The following is a 16,373-nucleotide window of genomic DNA, read 5'->3' as shown; positions in this document are numbered from 1 at the left end:
CAACTAAATTGAAAAATGAGTAAAACATATGAACAGGCATATCACAGAAAAGCAAACACATATGATAAATATCAGATGACAAAATACTTAAAGACATTACTAATCAGGAAAATATAAATTAAGATCATGATGAGATATAATTCATATCCACTAGACAGGCAAAAATTAAGAAGTCTAAGAATTTCAATTATTAGTGAGGAAGTGGTATAACAAGACATATTTTGCTGTCCACACTGAATATTGATATATGACTATTTTGGAAAACCACATTGTGGAATTAAACAGCTTCAAATACTGATAGCTGTCAATTTTTCATCTGCACAACTTCTACTCTATTGATAGCAGAGGTTTTAACTTATGTGTAGTGGGGGACTAATGTGTCAGGAAGTCACAGGAGTTCTGCTGAGGTGGTTGAGTAGGCCTGGGAACAGCTGTAGCATAGGTTAAAGCAGTGTTTGACAAGTATCATGGTGTGAAACATGCCTGAGGGAATTTCTAGCACATATGTATGAAGAGATGGTTAAAAGACATACGTAGCAGCTGACTGGAAGAAGGATGGTAAGATAAACTGGCATTATCTGAGAGTGGAATATCATACAGCATTGAAGCTGAATGAGTTCTAGCTACACAGATGAACTGTCAAAGGTGTCCATGACAACATCAAATTGCATAAAAAGCTGTATAAAAGTCATTTTATATTGTTTAGAGATACATATACATTATACAAGAGACAAAAAGAGATAAGGAGCTAATATGCAAGTCTGCTTTGGGTAACCTCTGGAAGGAAGATGTGGCCAGGTCGAGATGGACCCCCATCTATGATGTTCTTTCCTGGTCTAAGTTGGCGATGGGTTTCTTTTGTAACTGCTCAGTGTTCTATACATTTATTACAGATGGACTTCGTAATGCAGTTACGTAAGGATGATTAAGGTTCCACTGAAGGTGGAGAAGGAAGTAGAAGGGAAAGAGGCAGAAAGAGGGTTAAGAAAAGGGAGGCATAAAAGAGGGAAGGTGGGACTTTTATAATGGAGTTCCTCTGTGATAGAAGTTCACATGGAGCCTAGTTTTTCAAATCTACTATGCAACATTGTATTTACTTCTAATTACTCTTGAGTACTATACATATGGCTTGAGGCTTACTCACCAACTCTTAATAAGTTCTGAGTAGTCTGTTTTCCTTACAGTGTTAGGAAAGTTTGCTATTTGTGTGTATGTGTATGTTTCCAGAAGAGCAACAATGAGTTTTCGGTTTGCATTTAGACGCCAATGTAGTTTAAATAATTCTTTTTAATTTTGTGTTTGCTAAACATGTATAGTTGAACACATAAATTAAATTCATATGAGATGTGATTCATTCAACTTCATTGTTATAAGAATAGGCATGATAGAATTCTGATCTACCAAAAATAATTTCAACATTTATATATTATAAATTGGGTTCTCTGATCTTTCTTTTTTTATAAAAGATTTATTTTATTTATTTGAAAGATAGTTACAGAGAGAAGAGGAGAGACAGAGCAAGGCAGAGATCTTCCATCCATTGATTCACTCCCCAAATGGCTGCAACAGCTGGCTCCAGGAGCCAGGAGCCACTTCTGGGTCTCCCATGTGCATGCAGGGGCCAAAGGACTTGGACCATCTGCTGTTTTCCTAGGTACTTTAATAGGAAGCTGGATCAGAAGTGAAGTAGCTGGGTCTGGAACCAGCACCCTTATGGGATGCCAGCTTTCTAGGCAGAGGCTTAACCTGCTATGCCATAATGCTGGCCCCCAGGTACCTTGACCTTTCTTAGGAGTGTGAAGTCTCAGAGCCAGAAAGGACTACAAACACATGGTAGGTGCACTAAACATTTGCTAGGGGGAGAAAAAAAGGATGAGTGTTCTTGACTTCTTTCAGAGTAAGTGTATTTCACATCACAGCCCACTGAAAATACACGCAGACGCACAAACACACCTCCACACACAGTGCACACCACTGAAACAAAAGTTATTCAAAAACCCTGGTGGTTTCTATTCTAATTGATCCTACTTTGGGCAGGATATGATCAACTGGATGAACCTCAGGATACTCATAAAGGTGGCAGCCTGCAGTTTGAAAAACACTCATCTAGGGGCTGGTACTATGGATTAGTAGATTAAGCCTCCGCCTGTAGTGCCAGCATCCCATATGGGCACTGGCTGCTCCACTGCTGATCTAGCTCCCTAACATGCTTTGGAAACCACTTAAAGATGGCCCAAGTGTTTGGGCCCCTGCACCCATGTGGGAGATCTGGAAGAAGCTTCTGGCCCCTGGCTTCAGGTTAGCCTAGCTCTGGCTGTTGTGACCATTTAGGGAGTGAACCAGTGGAAGGAAGACTTTCTCTCTCTCTCTCTCTCTCTGTAACTCTGCCTCTCAAATAAATAAATAAAACTTAAAAACAATAAAAACCTCATGTACTCCATAACTCATGATATACAGATGAGGCCTCTGAGCCTCCCAAGGGGCTACAGAGAGTGTGATTTCCAAAGCCATAGGAGTCCACGTGTCTAGACTAAACTAGCATGAAGCCAGCTAAAATAATGTGCCCTAGTCATCGACATATCCTTATGCATTTTCTCTTCGCTGCCTCTTCTCATACACCCACAGCCCATCATTCGTCAGGTCTGTCACTCTGTCTAACGAAATCAGATTAATCCAGTGGAATATATTCTGGATAAGCCATGCTGAGCATTACCTAGTATCTTCTCCTTGTTTGCAAATCAATCTCTTGATGACTTTCCACTTTGTGTGTGTGTGTGGGTATTAAAGCCATTTTTTAAAGAAATAACGTTTTGATAAAACAACCAGCTACACAAAGCAATCCCTGGATCTGTGACTTAACACATTTATTTCATTACCTAAGTTGGAATTGAAAAATGCTTTGATGTCCAAACAAAAGTTTGTGTTTGCATTCCCTGATGAAGCCCATAACATCCTGGCAAAACATCAGTTGGAAGAAAAAAAGACTTAAGCTCAATTTTTATATATTTATTTTCAACTTCCCACATGCGTCTGCCTAGCTCTCTGTCTAGATGGTTAGATTAACAGTTCACCACTCTTTTAAAGAATATCCAAACCACATTACTCTCTGTTTAACTTCTGAGGTGAATTTTAGTTTAAATTTATGTGCAAATTGAAAGAACTCACAGGTGGATTCCTTTTTTGTTACTGTTCTCATTATCATGATTATTATCAGCAATTATACTGTTATTTTTAATCAAATAGAGATTAATTCTCTGCTTTCCAATTGCTTAGAGGAGTCCAGAGCCAGTGTGAAGTTTGTGACAGAAAAGGGAAGGAAATGTTCATTGTTTGAAGATTTCTGCAGGCTTGGGAGGCCCATTCACCCAGGGGAAAGACAGGGTACAGGTCCTAGGTAGGCCAGCAGCAGATGGGGAGGCCACTCGTAAAGGAAACAGGTTATGACTTAAGAAACCTTGCACGCGTGCATACACTGGTTCCCACTGTAGCCTTTTGTCATCCTGAAAGACAGCAGGGTGCCTTCCCACAAGAAGTACTCAATAAGAGTGCATTCAGCTTTGCAAGAACTTGGAAACCACACAGCCCAGTGGGCCTCACTTTAGAGGTGAGGAAAGTGAGGGAGCTGAGGGGACCAGGCCTGTGGCTAGGAAGTGGCACACCCCCAAGCTGTGAGTTCTCTTCCCTACGTCATGTCATCTCTTAAATTTGAATTCTTTCCATGTCCTCACAGGATTCACCGATACCCCAGACGAAACCCTGATCAGTATCTTTCAGTCACTCTAACAATAAATCCTGAAGCTTCTTCATCTATGAGTATATGTAGCAGAATCTTTTCTCTGATTTGACCTAATAGTAAACCGTAAGGAGCCATTCCTTCTCTCTTCCAGTCGATCACTCCTATCCTTCTAAAAGGGAAAAAAATGCTCCAAACTGCTTATATTAGTGATGACCTCTTTAAAAGTGAGAAGATACTTAGCCCAGTCTCCAATATTTTTACCATCTCTGTCTGTTCTACATTTATAATTATGTTACATGAGAGCCAGGTAAATGGAAAAGCCCCTATTCATCAAATGAAATTTTGTACCAATATATTTTTTTTTATTTATCTGAGAGGCAGAGTTACAGACAGAGGGAAAGACAGAGAGAGAGGTCTTCCATCTGCTAGTTCACTCCCCAAACGGCCCCAATGGCCAGAGCTGAGCAGATCCGAAGCCAGGAGCCAGGAGATTCTTCCAGGTCTCCTACATGGGTGCTGGGGCCCAAGCACTTGGACCATCTTCTATTGCTCTCTCAGGTCATAGCAGAGAGCTGGATCAGAAGAGGAGCAGCTGGGACATGAACCATTGCCCATATGGGATACCAACACTGCAGGTGGAGGCTTAGCCCACTACACTACAGTGCTGTTCCCCAACCCCATATGGTTTTAGTCTTTTAATAGAAAGCTTTGAAACAATTTTTTTTTTTTTTTGATAGGCAGAGTTAGACAGTGCGAGAGAGAGAGACAGAGAGAAAGGCCTTCCTTCCGTTGGTTCACCTCCCAAATGGCTGCTATGGCCGGCGCTGCGCCGATCCAAAGCCAGAAGCCAGGTGCTTCCTCCTGGTCTTCCATGCGGGTGCAGGGGCCTGAGCACCTGGGCCATCCTCCACTGCCTTCCAGGGCCACGGCAGAGAGCTGGACTGGAAGAGGAGCCATCGGGACAGAACTAACGCCCCAACCGGGACTAGAACCTGGAGTGTCGGTGCCACAGGTGGAGGATTAGCCTAGTGAGCTGCTGTGCCAGCCCTGAAACAAATATTTTTCATCTATCAGAATTTCATTTATCAAAATTCTGTATTCTCAACAAATTCATAAATAATATTTTAAACTATAGTGTTTTTGTGTCATAATTGAATTGAATTGAATTGAATTGAATTGAATTTTTGTCCCTCCCACTTTGATTTTAGAATCAATGCACATTAAAAACAAGAAAGATATATTAAGTTCTATCATTAACTCTAATCCAGTAGGGGCAGACAAACTGAACATTATAAAACAAGATTTAACACTGCATATAGGAGAATCAAATGAAATTTGTAGGATGACATAGGCAGGTCAGGGGAAATTAGAAAGGGAAGAGCACTTGTTTCTTTAAAAGACTTATTTTTTTTATTTGAAAGGTAGAGTGACAGAGAAAGGAGAGGAGAGAGAGAGAGAGAGAAAATCATCCATCTGTTGGTCCACTTCTAATGGCTGCAACACAGCAAACAGGTTGAAGCTGGGAGTCAGAAACTCCATCCTTGTATCTCATGTGGGTGGCAGGGGCCCAATCACTTGGACCATCTTCTGCTGCTTTCCCAGGCCCATCAGCAGGGAGCCGGATGAGAAGCAGAGCAGCCAGGACTGGAAATAGTACTCTGATATGGAATGTCCAGGGTTGAGATGCTTGAGTCACAACACTGTCACCAAGGGGGAAAATCATTTTACATGAGTTATATAGGGCACATTCCAACGTCTGCAGAATGGTCTGGACAAGGGGTTTAGGGTTTGCAGGCATCAAAGTGTGCAGAAACAGGTGTACCCTCTGATCATCAAGGAGGAGGGGGCGGGGCAGAGCAAAGGTCCTAGAATTGATGAATGACGGTGATGAGAACTAACAGTAGTGGCTTTTATGTGATGCTTTCACTTAACAAGCATTAGCACGTCCGGCGTGCACAACACGTCTGTGAGATGAGCACTGCTGGTGTTGCTATGTAGGATGTAAGAGGAGAGTGGGCAAAAATCACAGAGCAAATACGGGACAGAGCCTCTTAAATTAAGCCCAGGGATCAAAAAAAATGCCAATCGCACGAGTCTCTTCTAAAAAAAAAAAAGACTTCCAATGGCTCTTTTTTTTTTCTTCTGCTTCTCCTGCCCCTCCCCTTAACCATTATTTTAAATTTGAGACCAAGAAGTTCAAGTGTTAACCTGTCCCATAGAACCTGCTATTATGTACTGTGTCCTAGCCCTGCCCCGCTGGGCTGGTTCTCTTTTTCTCAGAGGTTCTGGGATTTTTGAGGATTCTTGGATGGAAGAAGTACCTTTGGAGTCCTGAGTCATGGGCTCCCCATGCCCTGTTGGACCTGCCAATCTTGGGAATTCCACTGTGGAGCAAAAGGCACCCCTCAGGCAGCGTGGAAGATTCATTCTGAAGGGCACAAGAAAAACCAGTTTCTGTGCAAATCAAAAAAAAAGTAACCAGAGCCCCAAGGAGGAAATAATTCTTCAATCAAAAATCACTTTGGTTGAAACATGTACTGACACCTAGATTTGCAAAAAAGAAATATGACACTGAGAAAGAATTAGAGTCCCCTTCCAATTAATAAATCTTGGCTACTGTTGGGAGTGCTCACAATTTTGTTTTCCAAATGAGGTTTAAAACCATATTTTGTAAAAATGCAAAATGACAGGTATTTAAACTCCTTCACTTCCTTCCAGCCCTCTCCCTAGGATTTGTCTTTACCTGGGCTCTCTTTTTAGCTACATGTGCACCAGAGGTATGGTCCACCCAGAATCCCTGTCCAGGGGCCATTCTGCAGTGATCAATGGGGCAGCCTGCTGTTTACCTCACGTCTTTCAGGCTGAAAAAGGTGCCCTTTTGTTACAGAGGCCTCCCTCTGGACAGTCCATAGATTAGGCAGAAAAATAAAGCAAATAATTAATTATCCTTGCCCCGACCAGCAGGCTCACACCTCTATTGCCTTGTCGCTCCTGAAAGTTAGAAACAACTGGAATACAGACACTTTTCTGGGGGAGAAACATGGTGTGGCTTTTCTTCTGCAACATTTGAGGACTCTTTTCTTAAGATGCGGGTCCAAGAACGGTCTTCTCATTTGCTGTGGTCAAAGTACACAGAGCCCTCAATGAACATTTTGGGGTGGGTATGGAGAATGCACAGCCTTTGAAATGATAATCTGTTTGAGCCAATGGTGTCCATGAACTTGGTTACACAGACGCGTTCCCCTGGTCTCTGGTCTCTTAAGTCTGAGGTCAAACATTTCACAGACTGCCACACCAAGTGATTACGAAACTAAGTTGTAGCTGGTGGACAGCTGGGTGCTTATTGCCTTGTAATCCCCAGTGGTTTGGGCTTGTCTTTGATTATAGGAGGTGACCTTGGTCGCTAGAATAGTTGGGAAATCTAAGGGACTGGACAAACTGCAAATAGATTGCTAGGAGTTTCCTGTTTTCATTCAGATGTGTACAAATTACCTCAACATGCCCCCCTTTTTTTTTCAGAAAACACTAAGGTCTGAAAGAAACTCTTGTTATATTGTTGCCACTTAGGTTTCACTGAGCCTGCATTATCTACTCACAGCTTTAATGACTTCCTGCTGAGAGAGGTTCTGTAGCAGTCTTGGCAGCAGGGCTAAGAATAGCATTAAATGCAAGGTTATCTAGGCATTACACTCACTGTAACATGCAATTAACTCTCCTCTTCCATTTTCATTACACAATTATTCATTAATGTCAATTTAATTTTATGCATTGTTCTACATGACCGAAGGCTGATTACGGGCCTTTTCACTCCAATATCCCAAGTTAACTGGTGCCAGCCGCACTCAGGGCTGCCTAATTGCAATTTAGCCCAGACAATTCCTCCCATTTTTGCCTCCAGTAATGGAACAACAGATCATGGCCAGGTAAAGATTTTAAGGTGGAAATAAAGCCCAGGCTACAAAGCACTAAAGTTCAGAAAAGCCTTTTTCCTTTTATTCAGCTGAATAAAGACTCACTGGAAAAATTAAATGGAACAGGTCTTCCCCTCCCCCCCAACCTGCCTCATCCCCGCCTCTTTTTTTATATGACGCTTTTTTGAGCTGTAGTTTAGGAGTTTAACCTAGCTACCAGAATCCTAAGCTACTCTGGGTCTCTGGACCCCACTGGGCTTCCTTGGTTCAACAATGTCATGGTCATTATCACACAATGCTGCTCTGTCCACACCCTGCAGTTTCAAAGGATAATACAGAATGCCCAAGGACCTTCCCTAGTAGTTGCCAATGGGTTCATGGGTTTGCCGCCCATGAATAAGTAATTATTTTTTGTTGTCGCTGTTTGAGAACGTGAGCGGGTTGTCGGGTTCTCAAGTTCAATCTCTTCCCAGCCGTCTCTGTGTGTGTTTTGAACAGCATCCCTCAGGAGGTAGAAATGAAACACATCTTGCCTCTCTCTAAAGCTTCCCACTAGAGTCTTTCTACTTCACATCAAAATCAGTTCATTAGACGTCCACCTTAAAACCCTAGCAGCCGTGCAGGCTAATGAAATCAGGGTCCTCAGACCTCCTTGTGCCCAAGACATTCACGGTATCCTTTAATCTGCACAAACAGCGCATCATTAGCGTCTCCAGTTTTACCAGCAGAAAATTGGGGAAAATTGAGATTTAAAGAACCATTAAAGAGGAAGCTTACGTTGTCTTCTGCTTTTTGTTGATAGTTACTGTTGTTAAATGCATGGGGGGAAGGGGACTGTGCTGTGGCTTGGCGGGTAAAGCCTCTGCCTGAGGCTCCAGCAATGCGTGCTGGTTCAAGTCCCAGCTGCCCAACTTCCAGCTCCTTACTAATGTGCCTGCGAAAAGGCAGTGGAAGATGGCCCAAGTGTTTGGGCCCCCGCCACCATGTGGAAGACCTGGATGAAGCTCCTGGTTCCTGACTGCAGCCTGGCCCAGTACTGGTCAATGTGACCATCTGAGGAGTGAACTAGCAGATGAAAGACCGCTCTCTCTTAACTCTGACTTTCAAGTTAAATAAATAAATCTTAAAAACAAACAAACAAACAAAAAGAGCCCGCAGGGGACGATGAGTCTCTGGGATAATGAGATCTATCAGAAGTCAGGAAATAAGTCTGGCTTCTTTCACAAGGGGTTACCAGTGCCGTGCCCTGGGACTTGGGTTCTAGTGTCTTTGCAAGCCCTCAGAGTGGCAGGACGTGTGACCAGATCTATGCATTTAAGCAGTGTCTCATGCTCAGGGCTGGGCAGCTAGACTCCTAGAGCAACTGAAAAGCAAGCAAGGTACAAATAGACACTACAGCACCTCCCTCCTCACCACTGTGGGCAAAGCTGTGTCAGCATTTCTATTTGAAACCTCTCCCTTCCCCCCACCCTTTTTTTTCAGAGGCTTTATAACTCTGCCATAAAAATTAGTTCCAAGCAAAAACTTGGCATGCAAAGTTTCAGCCTTAGAGTGAACTTTTTTTTTTCATCACAAATTGTCAAAGAAAAAAAGAAGAAAAAAAAACCAGTCCTTTGGCTATTTTTACTTTTTTTTTTTAGGCACAAAAATAGAAAACAGAAATGTACTGTACTGGTTGTGCACTTTTTTGGAACTTTTACAAAAACATTTATAGGCCATTATGAGGCACGAGTGTTCTTGGAGGACTTCTGGTTTTCTCGACAGATGATTTTATAAGACCAACATCATCAGGGCCTTGAGCTGACTTTCCCAATGTGTTCTCTGTGGTATCTCTTTTTCTCCAGTCTCGGGGAGCAGCTGTGGCTTCTAAGCGGCTGTGACACTTCTGGTGCCCGTAGTGGCAAGTCGTTGCTGTCTCTCGGCTCTGTAATCCATGCTCTCAAGTCCCCATCAGGATGCGTTTGGCCACTGGACCACAGAGTCTGGTGAGAGGCTTCCACAGCTCCTGGAGTGATTTGCAAGATATTTGAACATTCTTGAGATTTGTAGGGAAACAAGTGGGCGCAGAGGGGAGGGGGCGAGTTTTTCCAACTCCTTTGAGAGCAGTGGGCCAAAGTCCCACACTCCACAGGACACCAGGGGAAAATTAAAGAACTTTAAATAGCACCACTCATTACTTCGCTAACATGGTTCAGGTGGAATTGTGCAAGTTTGGTGATACGGACGGCCAGTGGTAACAGAATCACACTTGTGGCTAACCATGACTCTCCCGGCCATTCAATCAGAGCACACTCTGGTCAGGTCTGCGAGAAGCTGTAGTGTTTTGATTCCCCACGGGTTGCAACTACTTGGTGCAACCCAACAAGTGAAGGAGGACAGCAAGGACTGAAAATCGGGGCTCCCACCAGCTCTGTGAGCTTGTCATTTTGTGGGGAACAGTGGGACAGCGTTTGTGTTGTTCCAAGTTCGACAGTGTCATTGCTGCTCCTTGTGTGCGGGTTGGTGTGTGAGGCTGCGCTGACATCACGGCCACTGAACTTTCTTCCCCCACCCAACTTTGATTTTACACTTAATTTATATGTTACTAATAGCTAACTGCTGTCTAAAGCCTTTTTGATTCATGCTCTGTTTGCTTTCCTTCTGTGAGGTTTATGGTCAAGGGACCTAATTTGCTGGCTTCATTATAAGCTGCATTTTGGACAAAATACGAACTAATGGGGTTGAAAGGAGGCCCTCAACTTTGCCTCAAAAGTCAAACCATGGCTTTCTAACAAAGAGGTATTTAGCAGTGTCATTGGAGCATTTAGCTTCCTGAAGTTCACATATGATTAGAAGTTAAATATCTAAAGATCCATTTATTTGCTTAATAACATGGCCAAATTGAACCCGTCTGTGGGTTCTGCATTATAAAGCCACTAAAGGACTCTTTTGAGGTTCTGTGTGTGTGTGATTACTGACTTAATAGATTTCAACCAGCACCAGTCCAGAACAGCCCCTATTCCTTGTGGCCTGCACACTTCGCGGAGCACCGCCCGGGACTGGCCTTGGGAGAACCTGTCACACGTTTCCCTCTATCTGCTCATCACCGTGGAGCTTTGGTATTTGAGTCCGGGTCTGCCTCCACCCGCATTCCTTGATGGTACAATCTGGACTCCTCTGTGTGTGCGGGTGTTTCTGCCACGGCACAGAGGCTGCAGTCCCTTGAGCCCTTCCCACGTGACAGTGGCTTGCGCTGCTTGAGGTCTTCACTAGGCAACCCCAGCGCGTTGCCGGAGAAGACTCCCGGACATGTTCCCCACAGCTTCGTGAGCCAGGTACTGTCCTAGTCCCCATTCTACAGATGAAGAAGCAGAGGCGCACAGAGGCCCTGACCAAGACCACACGCTCCTAAGGACCATGACTAGGATCCAGGGGGCTCCAGATGGGCCAGCAAAGTCAGGCCTCTCCACCACCATGCCTGCTGCCTCTTTAATGTGCGCTAACACAGAGCTCCTCCTCTTAACAAATGAAAAGCTGAGTGTGCTGATGAACGCTGCAGTACACATGACACACCTGTCAGTCAAGGACTGCATGTGACTGCAAGCCAAAAGAATGGCAGAGATCACAGGAGCCGTAAGCATCTAAGATGGCAGCCATCAATGTCATCTCTGTACTAACCAGGGGAGACTTCCTGGAGGGGGTGCGGCTGTCCTTGCGATTTTTTTTTTAAGATTTATTTTACTTATCTGAAAGACAGAGTTACAGTGAGAGGTAGAGCCAGAGAGAAGGAGAGGTCTTCCATCTGCTGGTTCACTCCCCAAATGACCGCAATAGCCAGAGATGAGCTGATCCAAAGCCAGGATCCAGTAGCTTCTTCCTGGTCTCCCACAGGGGCCCAAGGACTTGGGCCATCCTCCACTGCTTTCCCAGACCATAGCGGAGAGCTGGATCGGAAGTGGAACAGCTGGGACCAGTGCCCACGTGGGATGCCAACACCGCAGGCCAGAGCTTTAACCCGCTGTACCACAGTGCCAGCCCCAGTGAGATTTCAAGAATGAAAGGCCTTAGGTAGGTGACAAGGAGACGAGAGTTATTTCTACTGTGAGGAGGGAGAGAAAGGGGGAGCAGAGTGCGGCCCGTAGGTCAGGCAGTCCTAGGCAGGGGAAGTTAGAGAGATTGTCTGGGTGGGTGAGGGCCTTGAACGCCAGGCTGAGAAATATAAAGCGAGCTTAATGAAAGAACATGATTACTGCGTTAAGTGTATGGCTTAGGAAATCATCTTTGAGTTTGTTCAACAACCTGGGAGATGGAGTGTATTCAGAAGAGCCTGCGTTGCGTGGGAACAGGCTGTAGCACACCCTCCTTCCCAAGGCCACAGCTGGGCCCCCGTCCTTTCTCAGGTTCCCTGGAGTGGAGAAGCTGCCGCAACTCAAGTCTGCACGTGTTCATAGCAAGGCTGGTGCCGATAATGGAGGCCGGAGCACACGCATTGCTTGGATTAAGAATTCAGCCTCCTGCACGAAGATCCAGAGAATGCATTCAATCTCAGGGATTCTTCCCCCATTCTTCTCCCCCAGATAACTTGCCCAGCCTGGTATCTCTCATGCAATCTGATCCAAAAGGTGTATGTGTTCCGAAAATCCAAATTGACATCCAGCTAATGAGAGGCCAGTTCATCATAAAGCAGTCACCAGGAGCCAACCGAGCGAGCACTGCATTCTGGGAAAAAGAAAGCCACGTTTCGGATTCCAGTTGAGACACTCGTATTTAGCCAAATTTTCTCTGCCAAATAGGGGCCCACGGCAGCGTCGATCCTCTCCTGGGGCCACAGGTGGTCCAGCCCCGGGCCTGATTGGAGATTCTTGACATGCGTGGTGGCAGATAGTTCACGGTCGCTTTGCAGAGTTTTAGAGGGCATTTTCTAAAAGTATGATATCACAAGTGCTTTCACAAGTTAGAAAGATGCAACCTTTTCTTTTGTCTTAGAATGACAGAATGTGGTAGGAAAAAGATACACCCCCTTCCTCCACAAGACTGCCTCTCTTCATTTGACAAATGAGGGGTGCCGAGACCCAGAGAGGGTAAGCGATTTGCCAGTTCCAAAATCTAGATCGCTTTTCGTGCACACACTCAGTGTGCTCCTTCCTAATATATCTTTGAGGCTGTGCAGATTATTAAAGCTAATTAGAGTTCTCCTTGGTAAGGATAATTAGCACAGAGGTACCAGCCTTGCGTCAGACAGTCTAGGCTTCAGTCCAAACTCTCACTCCCTGGAAGACTTGGAATAAATCATTCAGCTTTCCTGATCCTCAATTTCCTCATCTGTAGAATGTGTATAATAGTTGAACTGAGTGCCCTGGGCTGTTAAGAGCATCCAAAAAAGAAAAAAAAAAAAAGATACTACACAGGAATGTTTTTAATAGACCATAAAACACTCTGCAAATCTAGTTGTAAAAAAGGATAAAAATATTATTTTAAAATGTGATAATGTTTGTATTGACATAGTTTATATCTGTGTATAATTTCTCTCCTCCCACTACCCCCTAAAATTCAAAACAAACAAGAAATTGGTTTTAGAACAGACTGCATTCCTGCCAATTTTTCATTCTAAATTGAGTGCTATTGGAAGGTTACAAGGCACAGGAAAAGGCACATTCTAAATCATTCCCGTTGAAATACATCAACATGTTAACAGTGGTGGTTGTAGGGTAGCAGGGCTATGGGGAATTCTTTTAAAATGTTTTCTTTTGTAATTTCTCAATTCTTGATAATGAAATGTATCAGTCTTATAATGAAAGAAAAACATTGAAAAATTAATCTCATGCTCTATTTGGAAGAGCCTCACTTGAGGGTCATAATTGCTGCAGTTTATCCCTTGTTTACCATGTGGCATACGTTGCTTTATTCGATTTTTTCAAAAAGTCCTACAGAAGTATTGTTCCATGTACAGATGATAAGCGGAGGTTCGGTGAAATGAAGTCAGCTGCCCAAGGTTGCCCAGCACAATCCGCAGAGCCTCTCTGATTCCAGAGCCCTTATTCTTTCCACTGTGCCATGCTACAAGGCCAGATTGAGATGGGACTTGCTGGGGTTTAACCTCCTACTCCCTCTGCCTGCCAGACCGTGGTGATGGCAGATGGCTGAGCCGGGTGCGTGCGGAGCAGACAGAGGCCTGGATCTGGCTGGGCGAGGAGAACTGGGCTGCATTCCCGAGTGTCCATTAAGGACTGGGGGAAGACTTCACACCTGTGCCTCGTCCCTTCCCCTCCCTGCAGCCTGTGGGTTCTCATCAACAAAGCGAAGACTTTAGACGAAACAAATGGCCTTCCAACTCGCTGTAGTGGCAGACCTCCTCCTCCCTTTTCTCTTTCTCATGTGAATTTTTGTTGTCTGGCCCTGGTGTTAGGGACAGTATGCCTTTGAGATCTAGACAAGGGGACGTGGGCCTTTGCTGTGGCATAGTCAGTAAAGCCACAACCTGCATTGGGTGATGGTTCTAGTCCAGGCTGCTCCACTTCTGGTCCAGCTCCCTGCTGATGCTCCTGGGAAAGCAGCAGAAGATGGTACAAGTCCTTGGGCCCTGCACCCACGTGGGAGACCCAGAAGAAGCTTCTGGCTTCAAACAGAAAGCCATCCTGTCTTTGGATCAGCACAGCTGCGGCTGTTGCAGTCATTTGGGGAGTGAACCAGCAGATCGAAAATCAATCTCTCTCTCTCACTCTCTGCCTCTGCTCCTCTGTAACTCTACCTTTCAAATAAGTAGATAAATAAATAAATCTTTAAAAAAAGAAAGAAAAAGGTGAAAAAGCTCAGCCTTATTCTCAGGGTATGATCCTAGGCCCCTTGTCCTGTGGGCCCCACTTCTGCTAGGCTCGGCTCTTGCTCTGCCATGTCTGTGCTTCAGTGGTTCACGTCTAACATTTGGTTCTTTATCTTGCTTTGCACTCAAAACAAAAACAAAACAATACTCGTCTCAGTGTTTGTGCTTGGAAAAGGATTTGCTGAATATTTGGGGAAGATGATGGGATTTACAATCAAATAACTTAAACATCCCTACTAGGCCAGCGCTGTGGCTCACTTGGCTAATCCTCTGCCTGTGGCACCGGCACCCCGGGTTCTAGTCCCGGTTGGGGCACCAGATTCTGTCCCGGTTGCCCCTCTTCCAGGCCAGCTCTCTGCTGTGGCCAGGAAGTGCAGTGGAGGATGGCCCAAGTGCTTGGGCCCTGCACCCGCATGGGAGACCAGGAGAAGCACCTGGCTCCTGGCTTTGGATCGGCACAGCACCTGCCATAGTGGCCATTTGGGGGGTGAACCAACGGAAGGAAGGCCTTTCTCTCTTTCTCTCTCTCACTGTCTAACTCTGCCTGTCAAAAAACAAACAAACAAACAAAAAACAAAAACAAAAACCACTCCTCATTCCTACTAGACGCTTCTATAAAGGTTTTTGCTTGTGTTTAGAGCATGGGCTCCAGCCTCTGGTTGTAGTTCCACCCCCACCCCCTCCCACCTCCATCTCCCTCCCTCTTGTCCCTCCTTTCTGTCTCTCACCACCACTCATTCCTATTTTTGCTCCTTCCCCTGAACAAAATATTCACCCTGAAAAATTTCTGCGCCAGGTGTCAACAATAACTTTTTTTTTTAAAACCAACACATCGTGTGGCGCTTGAATAAATAGAATTGATGAAGAGGGTGCAGAGCTTGAAGCTGCAGAAGAAGGGGCAGCATCTTGCTCTGCAAGGCCCCTGGGCATGCCGAGGAGCCCAGCAGCAGTGAGCACCGGAGCAAGCAGGTCACCTTTGAGCAGGGACCCTCTCTGAACTGCTCCCTTCCCTGCCTTTCTCCACAACGGGGGCCACTATGGCCACTGCACCCCAAGCAGACAGACCTCAGAGTAGCATTTCAAATTGTATCTGCATGTCTCCTGCAAACACCTGTCTCACCAGCTAGACTGTTAAAGAAGAGGTTGGTAGTATTATTAGTCATCTCTCTACTAGACAAGGTACCTGCTAAGCAGATGTGTATGACAGCTTGTGGGTGACGGATAGGATATGATGTGGGACTTCTCAATCAAACCGATCCTCCACTAGAAAGGAGGGAGCTGAAAGTGACCCGGTAGGCCAGAAAGCAAGCAAACCCATCTCCCGAGGGGACCTCATAGAGTTTGCAGAAAGCGGGATGACAAGAGAGGTCTCTTCTGGCACAAAAAGATTTTTGACATCATGCATAGAGGGGTCTTCAAAAAAGGTCAGCATCGTGCTCCCTGTCCTTGCACGTGGGATCCGCTGCACCCAGTTTTATGGGGAGGGGAGGGGCCGGGGCAGCAGGGGAGGCCCTGCGTGAAAGCTTCGTTTGTATACTTTGTAATCAGCCCAGTTGCCCATTTGATTTAGATCGTTTGGTGGAAGACCGTGCTTGGATCCGTGTTGGGCATAAGTAAACGGCCATCCTTCATCCGTCCGGAAATGCTCCGGTGGCTCACCGAGGTACCCGGGCAGCTGTTGTACTACGTGTAACGGCGCCAGGCGCTGCGCTGGAGAAGGGTCCGGTGCCAGGCGTTTCTGGCAGCGGCGATTCTCCCGGTGAGGAAGCTGGCACCAGCCGCAGCGCCAGGGGCAAGGCTGGAGGAGAGAACCCGCATGTCTGCCCTGGGAAGGAGGGAAGGGGGTTTTGTTCCTGAGTCACAATCAGCAATGATCCCCTTGCAAAATCCATCTCAGTGCCTGGGAGTGGAGCACTCAAAACCCAAA

General features: G+C 45.4%; 1 pseudogene; it reads left to right on the top strand.

Annotated features, from left to right (window-relative positions):
- The window catches only part of LOC100351516 (55 kDa erythrocyte membrane protein-like), a 45,104-nt pseudogene extending 28,965 nt beyond the window's left edge, over positions 1 to 16,139 (top strand).
- The last annotated feature ends 234 nt before the right edge of the window (positions 16,140 to 16,373 follow it).

This window comes from Oryctolagus cuniculus, chromosome 7 (genome assembly GCF_964237555.1).
Source record: "Oryctolagus cuniculus chromosome 7, mOryCun1.1, whole genome shotgun sequence".
Taxonomy (NCBI): domain Eukaryota; kingdom Metazoa; phylum Chordata; class Mammalia; order Lagomorpha; family Leporidae; genus Oryctolagus; species Oryctolagus cuniculus.
The sequence above is the reverse complement of the archived record's forward strand: the minus strand, read 5'-3'. Positions and strand labels throughout refer to the sequence as shown.